This window comes from Lactuca virosa, chromosome 5, assembly GCF_052849685.1.
Source record: "Lactuca virosa cultivar CGN04683 chromosome 5, Lactuca_virosa_CGN04683_v6, whole genome shotgun sequence".
Classification (NCBI taxonomy): domain Eukaryota; kingdom Viridiplantae; phylum Streptophyta; class Magnoliopsida; order Asterales; family Asteraceae; genus Lactuca; species Lactuca virosa.
In genome coordinates, this window is record NC_136430.1 from 4,749,319 (window position 1) to 4,764,832 (window position 15,514).

The window sequence follows — 15,514 nt, forward strand, 5'->3', positions numbered from 1 at the left end:
ACTCTGAGCTAAATCTCTCTGGTTCAAAGCTATCTCTAATTGTGTTTCACTCAACATTCTTGCATCTTTTTCTAACTCTAAGTCCTTTTCTAACATAGCCATTTTGAGTCTTTTGTTATCCAGTCGTCCTCTCACATGGAACATCTCTTGGGACGCAATGTTCTTCTCATCTAAGGCTTTGTTATAGTCTGTAAGGACGGCAGCACAAGTGTCATTAAGATCATCTATGAAGGGTTGACAGTCATGCATGTTATAGTTTAGAGTTTGGATCATGAGTTTTACTTGTTCAACGATGCTTAGAGTTCCATCCTTAGCCATGTAGCAGTAATTCTTTTCCAGCTTTGTAGACTCATCATCATCCGCAGTTGCCAGCATGCAGATTTTCCCTTTTCCTTTGATACTGCTGATGGCTTCATCTTCATCTCCGGATGACCAAAATTGATGGTCTCTTTTGACATGGGCTACATATGCCCTTGCCTTTTCCTTATCTTCCAACTATTGAGCCATTCTAAGGTAGAATGCTCTGTCTTTTACTACATTGGCCTTACAATCTCTTGCAAAGTGATTCTCTTTGTTGCATTTGTGACAAATCACAACATCAGTCTTGTCTGCTGAGGGAGTACCGGAGTCAGTGGTTTGAGTAAACTGCGGTGCCTCCTTTGGTTGAGTATTTTGAGATTGTGGTGGTGGATGAGAACTTTTGGGGTAACGAGAATGATTATTTTGTGGATTGAAGTTACGGTTGAATGGAGGTTTGTTGAACTGTTGATTCTTGCGTAAGGAAGGAGGTGGTAGACGGTTGAACTTTTGGCTACCTAGAGCAATAGCCTTCTAAAATTCTTCTTCATCATCATACTCTGAATCAGCTTCGTATGACTGCGGTGCAGTGTCATACGAGGGAGAGTAGGATTGATTATATGGAGCTTGTGCTATGAGAGCAAGTGGTCCTCCGAAGTCAGCACAGTCTTTGAGTACGGTGGATTCTTGTGCTTGCAATTCTCCGTAGAGCTTGTAGAGAGACAATAAGTGAATCTTTATATCTCCTTGGACTATCATCTTGGCCGTAGTCCAATGTCTTCCCAAACCATTAAGAAACTGAAGATTTGTTTCATGGTTACTGCGGATGGTGCCCGTATTGGATAACTTGGTGACTATTAGGTTGAACCTTTTGAAGGAATCTTCTAAGCTTTCGCCAGTGTGAGCTTTGAAATTGTTGAACTCATTGAGTGCGGTCGTAAGCTTCTTGTCTTGTGCTTGTTCTGCGCCTTCATACAAATTCTTGAGAACTTCCAGATCTCTTTTGCTGATTTGCAATATATGATAATATCGAAGTTGTCAGGAGCAACTCTACAAGAGATTTCATAAAAGGCAACAACATCATTTTCCATTTTATCGATATCATCCTTGGTGGGACGGTTCATGACTGGTTGACCTCCTCCTAGTCTGGGTGTAGCGCCGTCAGTTTGGACTGGTGTAAGAACTGGGACATTTGGTCCTTATTCTACGGATCGCCATACATCTCTACCAAGTCTCCTTAAGTATATTTCCATTCTTTGAGACCAATGATGATATTCATTTGCCACCAATATTGGGGCTCGATTAGAACCACCAACACTGTTCGAGACATTCAGAGATAATGATTGTGCCATTCTTCCTTGTTTTTTTTTGTTTTAAGAAATGAGCTTTAGTGGTATAGAAGGCCTTTTGAGAAATCAGAGTTTTGTTTTCAAAAAGCAACCACTATGGCTCTGATACCAATTGTTCAGAGAAAAACTTTGAGACACACTTGAACAAACGTTAGAACAAGTATAGTTGCAGAATAGTTAATATCGAAGGATCTAAAAGCTCAACAATAATATTAATAAGTTAGAGTTAGATAATTAGAGAGTTAGTTGCGGAAAAGAAAAGAAATGGAAATGACAACAATTGTTATATCAAGTATACACATAAGTTGATTCATAACGAGGAATGCATTCAAACCAAGTTAATAAGTGAGGTAAAACTTAGTGATTAAGTCACAAGAGACTTCTCCGAAGAGAGATTGTAATCAGTTATATTCTAGTAAGCTTTGAGAGTAAGAAGAGATGCGTAATCAGATAGAGAGATAGAAAAGATAGCTTCAGAGAGTTGTTGTTTGAATAAGTGAGAATGAGCTCTATTTATAGAGTCTCAAGAGTTACATTTGATTAACTCTCTAAGAGTGGCCATGCAAGGCATACTGGACAATAGAGAGTATTACAGTAAGATAGATAAACTAAGTAAAGTAAGAAGACTGCGGTTGGCTTGATGACTTCGGTTCAGGTTGTTGATGGGAGCTTGACTGCGGGTGCTTGTGGACTGCGGTAGATGAAATTCAAGAGGGTCACTTTTCATGATTTAACAGTAGGGGTTGGTTACATTAGTTAAATTGGAATCCTAAGTTTAATTTAAAAAAAAAACATAAAATAATTGCTAGGGTTAAATTAGAAAATTATGGTAAAAAGCAATTACGATTCCATGCTAGTATTATGTTTGATGATTCTATGATGACCGAAATGTTTAGTTGAGCCAATATACATTCAACAGCATTTGTGGCCCCTTTTATTCTAGTGAAATCATGAAAAAAAACACAACCTCGATTAGTTTGAGGATTGCAACATGTTTAGCATCATGTACTAGAAATGTATCTAGAAAAGTTAAAGTAATCATTACACATAAGACTAATTCCTTTAATCAATAAATGATGAAGTTAAATCTCCTCACCTAAGCATATGTTTTTCTAGGTTTTTAGTTTGAGTGAAAAAAAAAAGTGAGTTTGAAAAAAAAAAAGAGTGCTGAAATGTTTGAAAGAATCTACAAAGATATGAAGACAAAGAAGAAATATCATGAAGAAAAGCCGCAAATAATTGAAGATTCAAGTTATCAAGTATTTTTATTTTTATTGTAATTTCTTTTCTAGGTTATTTTTTCCATATGTATGATTGGGGGTTTAACCAAAAATGACTTGAGGTTAAGAAAGTTTTCTGCGGTTGGATTCGGAGGAATGCATAAAATGAGCGTTGTTCGGAAAAAGTGGGCGAGCGTTTATGAGGATTGTTAGTATTTAGAATTAGGGGGGGTCCTCAGGAAAAAAATTTAGACACAAATGCATGCGTTGTGGTCTTGGCATAATGGTTGGGTTTTATTGGGATTGTCTTATGTGATGCTAGTGTGCTAAAATTCAGTTTTACTTGGGGCAAGCAAAAGTCAAGTGTGGGGTATTTTGATATGTACTTATTTAGTCATAATAATCATGCATTATATTAATACTTTATGTTAATTTTATCTCAAATAGTGAACAAAAGATGCTTAATTATGTTAAAATTTCATTTTCAGTAATAAAAGACATGCTCGGGCGAAAAAGGAATCGGAACTAGCAAATGGAAGCTTGGAGATTGGATTTTGAAGAAAGAAGGCTTAAATGAAGAGGAACTCAACAAGTTGGTCCCTCGACTTGATGAGTTGGCTGGAAAGTTCACGATACAAGGATGCCTTGCCGTACACGCGTATTAAGTAAAAAACTCGAGGAGTTTATCTTAAAAACTCGACGAGTTGGAGCTAAATTTTGGAATCTATTTATAGATCCTTTATTCCCGAAACCGTAACTGATGTTGGAGGGTTTGGACGATTTTTGGAGGCTAGAAAGGTTTTGAGAAGTTCTGGTTTTCGATTTTCAACAAGGAGCTTATGTTTGAAGAGATCAAAGGCATTAAAGTATCACTTTTCTCTTAATCTTTGTTTTTAATCATGTTAATAACATCAGATTTCGAGTTTATGATTGTTATTGCTGAAGTTATGGGCTAAACTCCATACTTCTATTTAGATGTAGAGGATCTTATGAATATGGTTTAATTGAGTGGCTTGGATTAATTTGATTTGGTTATTTATCTTGTTAAGCTTGTTAAAAGATCCTTGAATGTTAATGATAATTATTTCCTGTTAATAACCAAGTGTATTGAGTTGTATGAATATCTTCTTAATTGCTTGAATCATATAGTTTTGTGAAAAGAAGATTGTATGCCTAGTATTAGTGAACATGAACCTAGGGTTAACTAGAAAATAAGTAACTTACTGTGTGAGCATGTGTGATGAACAACCACATATGAGTTGATTGAATTAACAAATTTAGCTGACTAATATTACAAGTCTTACTTGATTCGAAATGAACACTAGGAAACTTGTTAGTTTAATCAATTGGCCATTGTTTGAATTAACTTGTTTGCTAAATGATTAGTAATAGTGAACACGAACCTAATCAAATTAGAAATCGGTAATCATTGATATATTAATCCATTGAACTTGCCACGAAATCAACGATAGGAATAAGTGAAACAAAATCTAAATGGAAGTCTCTTTTATCTTATTTAATCTAGTTGTTTTTATTTCTCCTTTAGTTGTTAATTATCTTTTGTTTATGTAACACTGTAAATTTTCAAATAACTTATTCATTTTTAAAGTCACATCAACTCAATATCACATTTCCCAAAAACCACTAAATTTATAGGTTGTCAAAACACAAGTCAAAAATGTTTGATAAAATCCCAGAATCCTCAAATCATGATCTCTAATTAGTGTGTACAATCAAGCCGGCGCCTTCCCGCGATCCTGAAAAGTACCTGAAACACATATCACACAACACGGTAAGCACGAAGATTAGTGAGTTCCCCAAAATACCACACACAAATAATTAGCCTCTCATGGCTATATCTCGATAAGGAACCTCCGGTCATGTGTCTCAGTGAAGACCCTCCGGTCTCACAGCTCGGGTTAGACCCTCCAGTCCGGTATCTCAATGAAGACCCTTCGATCTCACAAGAACAGAATAACTCAATAATGCACAGGAGTAATATACAACATAAGTCACAAAGACAAAATGCATGATATTTCATAACTCAGTATAAGCGCATAAGACCCTCCGGTCACACAATGATTACCGCTCACGTAAGTATAGTGAGAAGACTCACCTCAACTGCTACGCGAGAAACCCTACATTGTCGTTTCTATTGTGCACTCACTCCTGAACTGGGCCAAAACAACCCAACACTATAATCAAAGACCATACAAGACTACACCCAACACTATGCCCCCATAGATGGCCCAACTAACCCGACCCATTACTGACCCAACTCATTGGGCCCACCAAGGCCCAAGACCAAAAAGGTCCACAAGGTCCACTAATGGCCTAATTTTCCAAATTAGGCCCAAACCCTTGCTTGGGCCTTACCCTAAAGCCCACGACTTAACTCTAATCCAAAACACCCTTTCTCAGATGGTCCAACCAGTCACCAGCAATCGGGCCCAAGAAGAAATCCTAAACCGAAGCCCAGATATGCAAACCCACTCAGACAGAGTACGTACGGCGTACTTAGTGGTACACTGCGTGTACTCACTTAATGACTTGTACGTTGCGCGTACTGGCTTGTACGCCCAACGTACGTCCCTTTTAAACACACTTTTCCATTAAGCACTTAATGCTTTAAGCCATAAGTCCAAATTATGGATCTGAGTCCCAAATCACGTTTATACCCATAAAGTTATTGGCTTGGTGACTTTGCATGCCCCACATAAGCCCAAACTCCAAAAATGGCATTCTACTTCCATGAAAATGGTCTTAACTCTTGCATGATCCCATTAAGGCTTCCGCGATAACAACTTTATGACTCTAGGTCCCAAATAACACTGAGAGGGGCAACTCTAAGCTCCAAAAATGACATGGAATCAAGGGACTTCATCAATGGGACCAAAAGAGTCCATAAACTCAATCCAAAAGAGATCTAAGGAAGTAACCACCAAGTTTGAGACTTTATACCTCAAATGAGAGCCAAAGGCTGATGAGGTTCAGGATCTAAAAGCTCTAGCTTCTTCAATGAATCTTCAAGAGTGAGCACCTTCTTCAAAGTCACCAAAACACTCTTCTAATGGTCTTCTAAGCTCCAAGAACACACAAAAATGATTAGAGTTTCGTGAAAGTTGTCCAAGGGTGAGAGGGAGGTTGATCTTTGAGGCATTATGTTCTTTATATAGTGTCCATCCCTAAAATTAGGGTTTTTCATTCTGACCCTCGTACGCCCCGCGTACTTTCTCGTATGCCCCGCGTACGAGGCCGCGCACCCCGACTCAATCCTCGCACCTACAATGTGCGTTCTTCCCAGCTACGCCTCGCGTAGACCTTTTTTCCTCGGTACGCCCTGTGTATCACTCGGTACGCCCTTCATACTAGGGTTTTCTCCCAAACCCTAACTCTTCCGAATGCCATAACTCACTCGATACAAATCCGATCTCGACCATCCACATATCCATAGAAAGGCATCGAGACGATCAACACTATTATCAATTTATACTTGCCATCAGATATCCTGAAGCTGAATCCATTTCCCATAAAGCCTGATTGACAAATTATCGAAATACTCTTTTTGCTCCAAGTCACAACCGAATACCAAAAACATCCAATATAGCCTCCACCTCCAAATGAGCCCATCATTTGACTTCGTCAAGGATTCTAACCCTGCTAATACCCAAACCTTGTTCACCATTTCGAAATAAAAACGTCTTTAAAACAGGATGTTACAACTCTCCCCCACTTAAATTAGATTTTGCCCTCGAAATCCCTCCTTGCAAACACTCAGATCATCCCGAATAACTCGAGAAGCGGGACAAAAAAATCAGAACGTAACATGACCTCCCTAAGACAACTGAATCCAACAGAAAACTCCAACCCAAAGAAAAATGAATCTCAATACTCTTCCCTCAGGCACTAAAATAATGATCATGCTCGGTCGGAAATATCCTCTAATAATTATAACCATAAGCCCTAGCTTCCCTTCAAATGTCCCTTCCAACACAGAGTACCAGGTCAACTCGCGACCTAAGATTTGAACCTCTGAGGCTACGCTAACACATTCGGCAATACGACTTCACAGTCGTTCTAGCCAACCAAACTATCTCAACCAATCACACTGGAATCACAGTCACCAAGTTTGCTTTGCCCTAAGCGATTGCTACAACTGAATTGAAGTTGCACCTCACCTCCGACCTCTGTCCTCTACTATTTTCTACTTCATTCGTGTCGTGGTTCTCCTCAAACCAACGAACCGATCCACCCAGGTCTAAAACATTAGATAGGAAACATCCCTACTCACAAAGAAATCCATCTGAAAACTTTGAAATCCCAAACTGCCCGTCCTCCATACAGATAGGAAACATCCCTATGCAGAATTGGAACCACTCATATCCAATCTGTTACTCAACTTAATACCCAAGATCCGCGAATCCACGCGTACATTACTCCTTCCATCCTTTCGATTTGCGACAACTTCTCCCTCAATCGAGATAATATGGTTTCCTACAATCACAGAGACCCCAGTCTCGCCCCTGGTCCGACCACCAGGTTCCCACATACTCATTTGGCAAGGCTACCCAGGCCTAAGAACCCTCTGCGTGAGACCCTGACTAGTAAAGGCTACGACTCCCCGCAGTTTTACAACACTCTCTTATTGACTAACAAGTGTTGTGGATCCCCGCAGTATTACGATACTCTCTCTCTCGCTGACTCATGAATGCTACGGATCTCCGTAGTCTTACGATACTCTCTCTCTGACTCATGTATGCTACGGTTCCCAGTGGTCATACGATACTCTCTCTCCGACTAATGTATGTTACGGATCCCCGCAGTCATACGATACTCTCTCTCTGACTCATGTATGCTACGGCTCCCCGCAGTCATACAATACTCTCTCTCACTGACTCATGAATGCTACAGCTCTCCGTAGTTTTATAATATTCTCTAACTCGCCATGGGCTCACCCCACGATTTTTCCCTGACAATCCTAAGTGATTACTCTTACCCGGATCCGCTCACTCTCTTATCACCCCACAATTTCATCATCAAGTTTTCATCACACTGAGTTCACTATCTCATGCTCCGCAGTCCAACATAGTTAGGTGTACACACCTACCCAAATTATGCATCACTACTCTTGACGAAAGTTCTCACAGACAAGGCATTTTCCTTAGTACAGTCACACCCTTGGATAATCCCCATCTGGCGACAATTAATTGATGGTATCACATCGGGGAATATAGTCGCTTGATGTTCCACTTGTCGACTGAAAAACCCAAGTCTCATAGTAATCCAACAATTTAGGGCATCATACTCGGATACCTCGATACACCATCACAGAATCTCATGATGTCTTGCCACGACCACTGATCTTCTACCCATACAACTCGAATCCTTGAAGTACTCCAACTCAAAATTTGAAGCAGGGACGAATCGTCCATGACTAAGAACACATTGACAACGAACCAAAGCCCCATCCTCTACTGATCACGCCCATGCGAAGCTACTCATATCGACTCTGAAGTAGATTGACAAATCAAATGCTGCCCTTCCCGGAGTACAGATAACAATCTGTACATCGAACTATCAATCTCTCAACAATCGAATCTTGACCTCAGCAACCCAACTGTCTCGAAACTCAAACATCGACATACCCGAAGAAACATGGACCCTAATCGGATTCCTGCCCAACGGCCACCAGCCGTGAAAACACTCATTCTATCCTAAGCATGTGCAACATGCATCATCCTCCTCTGTACGTTGCCTTGACTACCACATGACCCCCGTCTCATATACTCGGACTGTAGATCCCCATAATCCAAACTTTTGTACCACAGCAGATTGAGGATCCTCCCCACATGATACCCAGTTCTCCCCCACTTAGGGTTCGAACCATTGTCCATTGACATACCAAACAATCCACACTACAGACTGGCTCACCAGATGTACCATTCCCGACTCATGGAATGTACCACGCAACACTCGATGACCTTCCAGATAATGACCAAATAACTCCAAGTATCCCGAATCTCAGATGGAAACCTCGGAATCCAGCCAATGTGACTGCCTCTAGTCACCCAAAATTTCGTACCAACACACCATCGGACATCTCGACTGTCTCGAATTAGTTACGACTCTCAACCCTTGCCGTCGATATATAACGTAGACAACGAGGGCCAACGCCCCGATATACTCCTCTTGATTACCTAGAACTGTTGCTAAAATATGCCTTATTATTCTCACTAAGCCATATCCTTGTCCTCATCCATCTCAGTCCCCTCTGATGACTCCCTCACGGTATAAGAAATACCTCGCAACAGACATACCACAAAATACTCTGGTGAAAGTATCACAACTATATGCTACCCCACGGGGTTTAGCTCCAAACTCTGAAACCGAAAGCTCGTTATCCCTTTCGCTCCACACGGGAAACGGAAATAGTGTAGTTCTCGTCACAGAAAGTGACACCTCAACCATCGGTCGATCATTTAACCCAGACCGCAATCCTCCACAAAGCATTATTTCCACTTTTCCTTGAGTCATACGACTCCAACTGGAACCTTGCCAGTAAAACCCTTTGGGATCTAACTCAATTTTCCTTGCAAGGTACACCCTCATTGAAGCTCGACCGACATGGCCCTCTGGCCCCACAAGCTACCATATCCACTCTCAGTCTGAACAACCACAGCGGGATAACTGGTAAAGATGGAAGCAAACTCTGCTACAAATCATGGTACCCGAACCACGTTATCTCCCCTCAATCTGCTACTTACAACCTCTAGAATTCTCCCTGTTTCGAGTATGGGTCCTCTGCTTTCAGTAGTACGGGCCCATACTACCTGCCACATCTACCCATACTTTCCACACGGATCACCCCAGATTTCCTAAGTAGCTGCTTGACCTCCTCAATCACCCATCCCCTTACGCATGCTCGCTTTCAAGCGAATACTCACCTCTAAACAACGTACTCATCACACTAAAATTACTTCCTAGTCTCTCCTAGGTTCTCACACTTCGCTGCCATCAGCTGCTGAAGAACTCCCTGTGATGCTAGCCATCTACCTCCTGAATATTGTCATATTCACTTAGTAGCTGACTCCCATCATCAAGAGTTCCACAAAGCACAAATCAAGCAGCATTCAGGCAACAAATATCGTCTACCAGCACATAAAGCCACTCTAGCTTACAACTCCACTCGCTCTATCCACTACTCAGAAGGAATCACCTAACTCAGACAACCCTACCTCTCGTGGGTATCTAGCTACTCTCTCAGTAGATTCCTCAAATGCACATCTAGGTATCTCTCCTAGATTACTCCTCTACTCAAAGCTCTCTCTCCAAAATATTCCTGCTAGGCACTCCTACTCAGCACATACATAGAGCAAATAGTGGATAATATCAATCGATAGCATCCCCTAGACTAAGGCGTCATGAATCAGGCAACTCTAGCTCTAAATTCCTGAAATACCTAGCATGTCCTCTAGCATGGAGCTCTAATACCTCATAAGTATCTCATAATATAAACAAATATGGTATTTTAGGAAATCACCGTTTGGGATCTGGCTGATTGTACACACTACTCCGTCTCGTTTTCTCTTTAAACTCTTACTCGTTTTAGAAAAATCATTTCTTTTTAGAAACTTTTCTCAAATCCTTAGAGTGAGTACAGACATACCTGGGAGTACATCCGAATCCCTCAAACCAAGGCTCTGATACCAACTTGTAACACTGTAAATTTTCAAATAAATTTTTCATTTTTAAAATCACATCAACTTAATATCACATTTCCCAAAAACCACTAAATGTATAAGTTCTCATACCACAAGTCAACATTGTTTGATAAAATCCCAAAATCCTCAAATCATGATCTCTAACTGGTATGTACAATCAAGTCGTCGCCTTCCCGCGATCCTAAAAAGTACCTGAAACACATATCCACAACACGGTAAGCACAAAGCTTAGTGAGTTCCCCAAAATACCACACGCAAATAGTTAGCCTCTCATGGCTATATCTTGATAAGGACCTTCCGGTCATGTGTGTCAGTGAAGACCCTCCGGTTTCACAGCTCGGGTCGGACCCTCCAGTCTGATATCTCAGTGAAGACCCTCCGGTCTCACAACAATAGAATAACTCAATAATGCACAGGAGTAATATACAACATAAGTCACAATGACAAAATGCATGATATCACATAACTCAGTATAAGTACATAAGACCCGCCAGTCACACACTGATTATCGCTCAGGTAAGTATAGTGAGAAGACTCACCTCCACTGCTACGCGAGAAACCTTACAATGTCGTTGTTGTTGCGTACTGACTCCTGAACTGGGCCAAAACAACCCAACACTATAATCAAAGACTATACAAGGCTACACCCAACACTATGCCCCCATAGATGGCCCAACTAACCTGGCCTACTACTGACCCAACTCATTAGGCCCACCAAGGCCCAAGACCAAAAAGGTCCACAAGCTCCACTAATAGCCTAATTTTCCAAATTGGGCCCAAACCCTTGTTTGGGACTTACCCTAAAGCCCACGACTTAACTCTAATCCAAAACACCCTTTCTCAGATGCCCCAACCAGTCACCAGCAATCGGGCCCAAGAAGACATCCCAAACTGAAGCCCAAATATGCAAACACACTCAGACAGAGTACGCAGGGCGTACTCAGTGGTACGCTGTGAGTACTCGCTTAATGGCTTGTACGTTGCACGTACTGGCTTGTACGCCCAACGTACGCCCCTCTTAAACCCACTTTTCCATTAAGCACTAAATGCTTAAAGCCATAAGTCCAAACTACATATCTGAATCCCAAATCACGTTTAAACCCATAAAGTCACTAGCTTGGTGACTTTGCATGCCCCACATAAGCCCAAACTCCAAAATCGGCATTCTACTTCCATGAAAATGGTCTTAACTCTTGCATGAACCCATTAAGGCTTCCAAGATAACAACTTTATGAATCTAGGTCGCAAATAACACTGAGAGGGGAAACTCTAAGCTCCAAAAACGACATGGACTCAAGGGACTTCATCAATGGGACCAAAAGAGTCCATAAACTCAACCCAAAAGATATCTAAGAAAGTAACTGTAACAAACTATTATTTTAAACCTATGTAATAATATAGGTCAATTTGTAGTTCTTTTTAAACTAATAAAGAGAAATTTTAGCATACTATGTACATTTACGTAATCGACCCTCAAAAATGAAGTATTATATAATCTCGATTGGGATGAAAAAAGTGGTAGAGATTGTAACAAGGTTTCCAAAAATATAAAGAACACTAAAATCCGAGATATAACGAAGAAGTTATGACCAATCGAAGATCCGCGACAAAACCGGCAAAACACTGTTCAGCATAAAAACTGAGTTTTCAATAAAAATGCTTTTTAGCCTTAACAATCTACATGAAAGTTATAGAATATGTTAAACCGAGAACTTTCATAAAAAGAACGTCAAAATCTGACTTCGTATGAGGAAGTTATGATTTTTCTAAGTTTCAGTATAGTAGTATACAGCTAAAAACTCGAAATAAAGATCGAGTGATTTTTAGCCAACACAACCTAAACGAGAATCAAAGGTCTCGTCAATAGTAGTATAACGGTAAAAAGACAGACGAAAACGGACTTCGGATAAAGAAGTTATGAATTTTTAACGGATTTTCCTGTCCCGGTTTGTTAAAAATAATAATATTAAAAATAAGTTCAAAATTAGCCAACAAAGTCTAAACGAAAGTTGTAGAGTATAATCTTACCTACGCGTGCGTATAAAGAACGTCGAAAACAGAGCTCGTATACGAAAGTTACGAATTTCACAAGTTTTGGGCACAAAAATCGAAAAATATTGAAAACCGGGAAAAATCGCATGGCTAGGGTTCGGCCACGTCACCTCGCATCTGAGGCTTCCTCGTGTCCGCCCCGTGTCCTCTTCTGATTCCACCGAAAGCGAGGTCCAAGCGAAATCCGACGCGTGTCGCCTCCTCCTCGCATCCGAAGCGAGGCCCACTCCGGTTGTGACGCGTGGCTTCACGATGGCGTCTTCCGAGCTCGGACTCGTGCACCTCTCGCATGCTAGATGCGTGTCCTTCTTATCCCCTTCGGCCGAACCCTCGCAGGTTATAAAAGGAGGTGTAAGATCCTCCGGTTCTAACACCATTTTTACACCATTTTCTCATACTTTTCACCTCTTTCACTCCCACAAACTTACTTACAACTCCCAAATCCCCGGTATCATATCTAATACCCTAAGAAAGCCTCGAAGCCCCGAGATTCTCGAGAAAAACAACCTTCTCTAGTCTAAACTATGTCCGAGTAAAGCCGGTTTTTCATCAAATAAACTCCTTTCCAGAAAACGAAACACTATCCAAATCACCACATATCAAGTGAGTTCATACCCCCGTATTTTCATAGTTTTTACTATTTTAGGGGGGGGGGATACAAGTCTAACACAAAAATTTTGTGTTACAACCAAATAAATTCCAATTTGTGATAAAATGACATTAAGTCATCAAAAATATTTCAAAATATTGAACTCTTTTATAAACTTATATTTTTCCCCAAAAATCATATATATATATATATATATATATATATATATATATATATATATATATATATATATATATATATATATATATATATATATATATATATATGTATTTATATAAATAAGATTTAAAAGGCTTAGGACTGATAACTGATTGTGGGTCATTTTCCTTGTTTGGATGTGGGCTTATAGTATCGGTTATTTGTCCGAATGTCGTTCACATTTTACTTATATATAATTGTATATGTATATAAATATAAAAGTTATTTCATTCAGTTTAAATACCCTTTGTAACATGTTGAGCAACGGATTACATTCAAAAACAGTTAATACCAAATTCAGAAAGTACATATAAATTATAATAGGTATAATTTCTGATACATAGAACATTAATTCACGATTCGAGTATACTAGAATACAATGTTTTACAAGTTACAAGGGTTTGATTCAAAACTAATCAAGGATATACAGCTTTCAAATACATGTTAAGAATACTAAATCAGGAATATACAATCAATCATTATTTCAGGATGATTGGGTTTTCATAACTATTATACATGTAACGTCTATATGCTTTTTATGAGTTATTTGATTCAGGTTGTTTAATTCATTTAAACGATACAGTTAAAGTCCTGATATTATAACCAGAATCTCCAGTCAGGGGATCGAAACAAGTTGTGTGTAGATCAATATTGGGATTTACAACCCCGCACTCAGGCTGCTAGCTATAGTCAGGCATACACGCCAATGAGTGACAATTGTTATCAACAGTTTAAACGCCTACAAAGCGTTTGTTTCAGGCCATCTAGTCTCAGTATGGTTATAATAACTCATTAAAAGGATATGAACAATATGTTAGTGTACAATTAACTAAAACATGAGTACATTGTACTAGTTTACATAGATACATTTTACAGTATTACCATAAAATTTACAATAACAATAAACAGTATTTTACAATATTACTTGTATTCTCAGGGAAACAATAAACAGGTACTCCCCGAGCTTTTTGAGAAGATGGAGCTATTTTGAGTCATATCTTCCGTATTTTGCTATAACTATTTTGGTGTCAATATATACAGTGATTGAACACATGTAAATACTTTTACTTTTAAATTCAATGGTTGTTTGTACTTTGATTACTATGATGCATGTGTTGTGAATTTACAAATGAAGGCCTCCACCCTCGGACGTTTCCGCCGTCTGGTTTGGGGGTGTGACAGATTGGTATCAGAGCATTGTTTCTAGTGAACTCAATATATCAATACATTAAAGATATACAAACTATAAATACATTTGGGGCTAAGAGCTCCGACTACAAGTATACTTTTTAAAAATTGAAGTATTTTTACAAGAAGTATACTAACACTCATACCTACAAGTACAGTATCACCGTCATAAGTACTTAAAAGTATTTGGATGCTGAACATTATAGTCAAAACTGGGCAATTATGTAATCATATCTGGGATTAATATAGCCTGATCAACTATATTGATTTGAGATATGACCAACATGTGTTTGGGAGTGATAGTAGTGTTGCGACATGTCTAGAACTTACCAACCATACATATTCAGAAGAACTCTAGAGTAGAACATAAAGATTAAAATACTATAGGGGTATTTTAGGCACTATATACTAATAACAAACATGTGAAAACAAAAGAACCATTGAGGGTAGAATTATAAATATTAAGGGTATATTATAGTTATATATAATTAAAGTTATATAGACTTAGAATATGTGATCTAGCTTCATTTCCTGTTCCTTCTTTGGTTGTGGATTTAGAGTCGGGTCATTTAATCGAAGGTCGATTATACCCAAGTTATATATAATTAGAATACACTTTATAGTTATAGTAATACCTAGAACAAGTCATAAAGAATACAATACTTGTTAACTGTAAGTCTCTCTCGTAGAAACTTGTATCTTTAATCTATCGTTACTAACTATATTCTATATCTCTTACCCCTATTCTCACTTAAATAACAATGGCTGGAGTTCATCTACCTGGAGACCCTTATTTTCCCAATCAAGGGCAAGATGCAGAGCCGGAAGAAAATCATGAAATTCCCTTAGATGATGATTTTGCAGAAAATTTTCCTGAAG